Consider the following 6,659-nt stretch of genomic DNA (forward strand, 5'->3'; position numbering starts at 1 on the left):
AATTATAGGGCTGAATATACCTGCTGGAAACTGCAAGGACAAATTTTGCTGCTATGCCATAATGGGAGAAATCATATTTTAATCATATTTAAAGATATATATTCCTCTTTGTGAAGGCATAATTGCAACATTCACAAAGACATGATAAGTATCACTGCAATCAGAATAGTACATACAAGGACTGATCCTGGCTCGAGTTACAGGGTCTTCTAACTGGGGTCTGACTAGGATTTAGATAGTGAGCAATGGAAACAGGCTGAAGTTTGGGGTGCCCTAAGTAAGGTAAGCACAGGGCCAAGTATCACACTTACTGCTGCAGTGTGAAGTACTGGAAAGAGCATAGATTTTGGAGTCTGACAGACTTAGATTCAAATCCTAGCTCTGTTATATACTGGCTATGTTACTTTGGGCATTTACTTAATCTCTCTGAGCCTCACTTTCCTCACTTGCAAAATGGAGATAATACCATTACCAAGGTAGATACCTTGAACACCTGTTGTGAGGATTAAATGAGACAATACGTATAAAGCTGTCTTCAAAAACCTAGCAGATTAACTATTAACTTCCTTTCTTTTTTTAATGATACAGAGTATCTATCTCTGTATTATCTGGAGTGTAAGTAAGGTGGACATTTTCTGAACAATCTTACTAAAGTGTCTGTCCCATCATCCAGGAGCCACTCCTGGTATCTTTAAAATTTAGTGCCAGCCGGGCACGGTGGCTCAAGCCTGTAATCCCAGCACTTTGGGAGGCTGAGACGGGCGGATCACAAGGTCAGGAGATCGAGACCATCCTGGCTAACACGGTGAAACCCCGTCTCTACTAAAAAAAAATACAAAAAACTAGCCGGGCGAGGTGGCGGGCGCCTGTGGTCCCAGCTACTCCGGAGGCTGAGGCAGGAGAATGGCATAAACCCGGGAGGCGGAGCTTGCAGTGAGCCGAGAGCCGGCCACTGCACTCCAGCCTGGGCGACAGAGCCAGACTGTCTCAAAAAAAAAAAAAAAAAAAAAAATTTAGTGCCAATTACAACTGCCAGATTCTTATTCAACAGAAGCTGCAGTGTCCAAAAACCCACCTTCCTCTACATAAACAATTATAAATATTCATGTCAGATTTGTCTGATTTGAGATTATAAAACAGAGTCTAATGATCAGATATGTCAAATCCTATTACAACACAATCCCTACAAAAAAGTTCTTTTTTTATTTTTTGAGATGGAGTTTCACTCTTGTTGCCCAGGATGGAGTGCAATGGGGCAATCTCAGCTCACTGCAACCTCCAGAGCAGCTGGGATTACAGGCGCCTGCCACCACGCCCAGGTAATTTTTTGTATTTTTAGTAGAGACAGGGTTTCACCATGTTGGTCAGGCTGGTCTTGAACTCCTGACCTCAGATGATCCATCCGCCTCAGCCTCCCAAAGTGCTCAGATTATAGAGAGGCGTGAGCCACTGCACCTGGCCAAAAGTTCTTTCTTCTAAGTCCTTGTCAATGACTTTTTGAATCAATACTAGCCTCAAGAACTAAATATACTTAGAAAAATTACTTCTACATAGTATAATCAGCCTTCTGTATCCGGGGCTTCACAACCATGGATTCAACCAACCACAAATCAAAATGTTCAGAAAAAAAACTGTGCCTGTAGTGAACACGTACAGACTTTTCTTGTCATTATTTCCTAAACAATACAGTATAACGAGTATTTACTTAAGTATATAAATATGGTATAACAACGATTTACATTTTGTATTAGGTATTTATAAATGATCTAGAGATGCTTTAAAGTATATGGAAGGATGTGCATAGGTTATAAGCAAATACTATGCCATTTTATATCAGGGACTTGAGCATCCTCTGATTTTGGTCCTGGAATCAATCCCCCCAAGAAACCAAGGGACAACCGTATACTTTTCTATAAAGTAGTCAAAGGCTAATAACCAGTATTTGCTTTTCTGACTTTAATATTAAATATTTTTCTTAATTCTGCACAGCATATGTGTTCACAGTCTAGGACCACAGAAAAGTAAATTTAGTTAACAAAATGGCCTGTAAGTATTGTATTTAGTAAAATATATATATATATATACACACACACACACACAGAGACACACACACACATATATTTTTTTTTTTTTGAGATGGAGTCTTGTTCTGTCACCAGACAAGAGTGCAGTGGCGTGATCTCAGCTCACTGCAACTTCCGCCTCCCAGGTTCAAGCAATTCTTCTGCCTCAGCCTCTCAAGTAGCTAGGATTACAGGCGCATGCCACCATGCCCACCTAATTTTTGTATTTTTAGTAGAGACGGGGTTTCACCATGTTGGCCAGGATGGTCTTGATCTCTTGACCTCGTGATCCGCCCGCCTCAGCCTCCCAAAGTGCTGGGATTACAGGCATGAGCCACTGCACCCAGCTTAGTAAAATATATTTTAATGACTAACTTTACAATGTTAATTATGACTTTCAAATTTAGGAAGTGTTTTTCATGCTGAATCTACTTATTCCACAGGGAAATAATTCACCTTTATGTTCTGTGATTACAAAATGACATACGTTCATTGTAAAAGTTGAAACATTACAAAAATATTTAAGGTAGAAAATATAATTCCCCTAATTCTACCAGCTCCCATACCATGGTAACAACCAATAATAATTTGGTATATATTAACATGGATTGTATTTTCTAGGTATATTAATTTAAGCAAGGTTTCCCAAGAATTATGGTTTTGGGGGGAGTAAAAAGGGGAGCAAAAATTAGGAAAATTCTTTTGTAAAATATGCTTGCTAATGCTAAAAACAGGCTTAAATGCAAAAGGCAGACTACAAAACTGCATATGTAATATAATCCATATTTTGTTAAACACAGTCTAAAAACAAGTATTTAAAAAATATTAGCCATCAGGGAATTGTAAATCAAAATCTTAATGAGATATCATCCAAATACTTGTACATGAATGGTCATAGCAGCATTATTCATAATAGCCAAAAAGTAGAAACAACCCAAGTATCTTTCAACTTATGAGTGGATAAGTAAAACGTAGAATAAAACACAATGGGATATCAGTAGGCAATAAAAAAAAATGCAGTACTGAACACATGCTACAACATGGATTAATCTTCGAAACTAAGTGAAAAAACCCAGTCACGAAAGACCACATATTATAGTTCCATATGAATTGTTCAGAATACGTAAATCTATAGAGACAGAAAGTGGATTAATAGTTGCTTAGGGCTCAGGAGATGGAGTAAAATAGGGAATGATTGCTAATAGGTATGGGGTTTCTTCATGGGATGATAAAAATGTGTGAAAATTGATTATGGTGATGGTTGCACAACTTTGTAAATACACTATAATCCTTTCAATTGTACACTTTAGGTGAACTGTGTAAGAGTTATGTGTGTGTGCATATATACATATATATATATATATATATTTTTTTTTTTTTTTTTTTTTGAGACAGAGTCTCTCTGTTGCCCAGGCTAGAGTATAGTGGCATGATCTCGGCTCACTGCAACCACTGCCTTCCGGGTTCAAGTGATTCTCTTGCCTCAGCCTCCCGTGTAGCTGCGACTACAGGTGAGTGCCACAATGCCCAGCTAATTTTTTGTATTTTTAGTAGAGATGGGGTTTCACCTTGTTAGCCAGGATGGTCTCAATCTCCTGACCTTGTGATCTGCCCGCCTCGGCCTCCCACAGTGTTGGGACAGGTTTGAGCAATCCTGCCCAGCCAAGAATTATATTTTAATAAACTGTTAAAATAACATTTGTCATATCTGGATGATGAGCAACTAGCAACTTTTTTTTTTTCTTCTTTTGAGGCAGAGTCTCACTCTGTCGCCCAGGCTGGAGTGCACAATCTCGGCTCACTGCAACCTCTGCCCTCTGAATTCAAGCGATTCTCCTGCCTCGGCCTCTCGAGTAGCTGGGATTACAGGCGCCTGCCACCGCACCCAGCTAATTTTTTGTATTTTTAGTAGAGATGTGTTTTCAACATCTTGGCCAGGCTGGTCTCAAACTCCTGACCTCGTGATCCACCTGCTTCGGCCTCCAAAAGTGCTGGGATTACAGGCGTGAACCACTGGGCCCGGCAATTTTTATTTTTCTTATACCTTTTTCTAATTTCCAATTTTTAGTAATGACTGAGATTATTATTAAGGGAAAATTATTTTCCAAAGTGCTCCTTGTGAGAATTACAGTGCAACTAGTCAACAGACTAGAGGTTGGGATGGAGCTGCCACTTGTATTCATTTACTCATTCATTAAACACCTACTATGTACTCCAGAAATTGTCCCAGCATGACAGAAGTTCTAACTCCTAATCAAATATAACAGTTTAACACAAGACTTCAAAGGATAAATAATGCATCATACCACCTCTGCCTTAACTTAGCACCAAAGGTTATATTCAATTATATCAAGAAGTATCAAGCAACTTTCTCTTCATTAAAGTAATTGTTTTTCACATTTTACAACTCATTTTATGTAAATACCACAGCACCAATTCATAGTTCTACAGCAAAAAAAGTATACCAAAAAAAGTCAATTAACAACAAGAGGTAATAACTCAAAACACTGGGAATCATTTCTTTATGATACTTTTTGGCTATGAGGTCAACCATAAAAGAATCTTTACACAAAATGCTACCAAGAAGAAAATTAAAACGAAAATAAAAAGAATTCCTTGGAAATGGTTGGCCTTAAAGTTGAAAAGAAAAAGGAAGAGTGAAAAATAAAAAAGGAAGAGGGATAAGAGGCATATGCTCAAGCCTTTCCCTTTCTCCATGGCACATAGAAGAAAATCAATTTTTAAAAAGCTACATTTATGTTTATCTTACTGTAATCCTGTGGCAGGTCCAGAATTTCCAAATAGATCGGGTGAGAAGAGTAATCTGGAAGGAAGGCCTGAAGATGCTTTTGCATAATCTCTATATTAAGGTAGAAAATACCAGTTGGCCACATAAAAAAACTGAGGAAAAGGGATTTGAGGGAAATATTTCCCTCCCCTTTGGCATCACCATTGCTATGTTCTAGGCACTAAACCAAACCAAACCAAACCTCTTACCTAATCTCCTTTCTTCCTCATGACAAGCCTATTAGGTAGATGAGGATATTGAGGCTAGATTGGAATAGAAACTGGCTGAGGGTCACAAAGCACCTAAGGAGCACTTTAGCTCTCCCACAGCTTTCCATAGCTCTTTACACGTAACTAGTGTTTCTCATTACCCATCTTGATATCATGTATATTTATGTGCGTTAGCTTCTCAATAGCAGAGTTACTGTTATTCATTTCTGTATCCTTGTAGCCAAGAACAAGTATATATTTTGTTAAATTAAGCATATTAAACAATCAGGTGAGGATAGCATGAAGAAAGGCAGCAGGGGAAAGTTTCAAGAAATGGATGGTCGCAGCGTCAAATGGTACAGAGAGAGCTATCGATCTATCTTAAATCATTATTGGCATTCAACTGATATTCTATATTCATTTATTGAACGTCTACTACACGCAGGACATTGTGTTAAGCACTACACACACACAGGAAAAATAAAAGTCTGGTACCAGTAGAAAGATTTTCGGGGAAGTAGCCTCATCTAAATTCCTGCTCAGGAAAGCAAAACGAAGAGTCAGGCCTGCAACTGCCTACATCTTATTTGGCGCAGGTAAATCGGCAGACAACTCAAAAAGGTCACAGTGCATCTTTAATAAAACTTCTCATGGAAGACAAGGGATAAAGAAGAGCCACAGAACCTCAGTCTCGGTAACGACTGCCGGTGGCCAGGGAGGCAGACTTCCCCCAGAGCCTCTCGCCTCCTGAGCAGCGCTGGGGCTGCCCCTAGCTGCCCCTCCGTAGTGTGGGACGGGAAAAACCAGACACTTACCGCAAAAGACACCGCTAACGCCGTGGCCCTAAGGGGCCGGGAATTCCTTAGCGAGGCCCCACGCCGTAGGAAAAAACCCAAGAAAACTGGGAGCAGACAGACAGGTATGACCCCACAACCCAACTTCCCAAACTAAAAGTAGGGTCCCAACGCCCAGCACCGCGTCGCCAACTCCCACCAGCTGGAAAACCGACGAGTGCCACCGAACCTTCCGCCCAATGAGGAAACGTCACCACTCCGCGTAGTCCAGCCTTTCTAGAGGAGGATGCGCTTCCGCTTCCGGGGCACACCGCGGCGTTCTTTCTGCGCGGCTCCTGAAACAGTTTAGATGTTTATTTGCATCGACTGGCTTTTGGTTTCAGTTTCCTACCGCTGAATAACTGCAGTAGTAAAGGTAGTGGTAAAATAGGAGGCTGTCTGGGGATGTGATTTCGGGGGAGAAGTCATGCTTCGACGATCCACCTTAAGAAAAGTGATTAGGCGGAGCACTCCCAGCTAAAAGCGGAAAGATGAGAGATGGAGGTGTGACTGTAGGCAGAGATTCCCGGGCGCAAGAGAAACCTCCGTAGAGGGGTGGGACTTAGGGCTTCGCAGACTAGAGGCGGGTTCGGCGGTGGGTGGGGCGGTCTCTGCTTGCGCATGCGCAATGCCAACCAGTGCCTGTGCCTCTTGCTCTTACAACGTAAAATTTCCCACCGCGAAACAGGGAGTGATGCTGCGGCGGCTTCGCATTGTGGTTCCTGCCGACCGCCAGGCGCTGCTACAGTGGATGCGAACTACCTGT

General features: G+C 41.1%; 1 protein-coding gene across 3 annotated transcripts in view; it reads right to left on the minus strand.

Annotated features, from left to right (window-relative positions):
• The window catches only part of LOC105477965 (signal recognition particle subunit SRP54), a 98,663-nt gene extending 92,469 nt beyond the window's left edge, over positions 1-6,194 (minus strand). For 2 of the 3 annotated variants that reach the window (XM_071100335.1, XM_011734880.3), the window contains exon 1: positions 5,876-6,163. The gene's annotated coding sequence lies outside the window, so the exon portion shown is untranslated. Of the gene's footprint in view, positions 1-5,875 lie in introns of all 3 variants that reach the window. The other variant, XM_011734882.3, reaches the window with a different exon arrangement.
• Positions 6,195-6,659: the final 465 nt, after the last annotated feature.

This window comes from Macaca nemestrina, chromosome 7, assembly GCF_043159975.1.
Source record: "Macaca nemestrina isolate mMacNem1 chromosome 7, mMacNem.hap1, whole genome shotgun sequence".
In the NCBI taxonomy this organism is placed as follows: domain Eukaryota; kingdom Metazoa; phylum Chordata; class Mammalia; order Primates; family Cercopithecidae; genus Macaca; species Macaca nemestrina.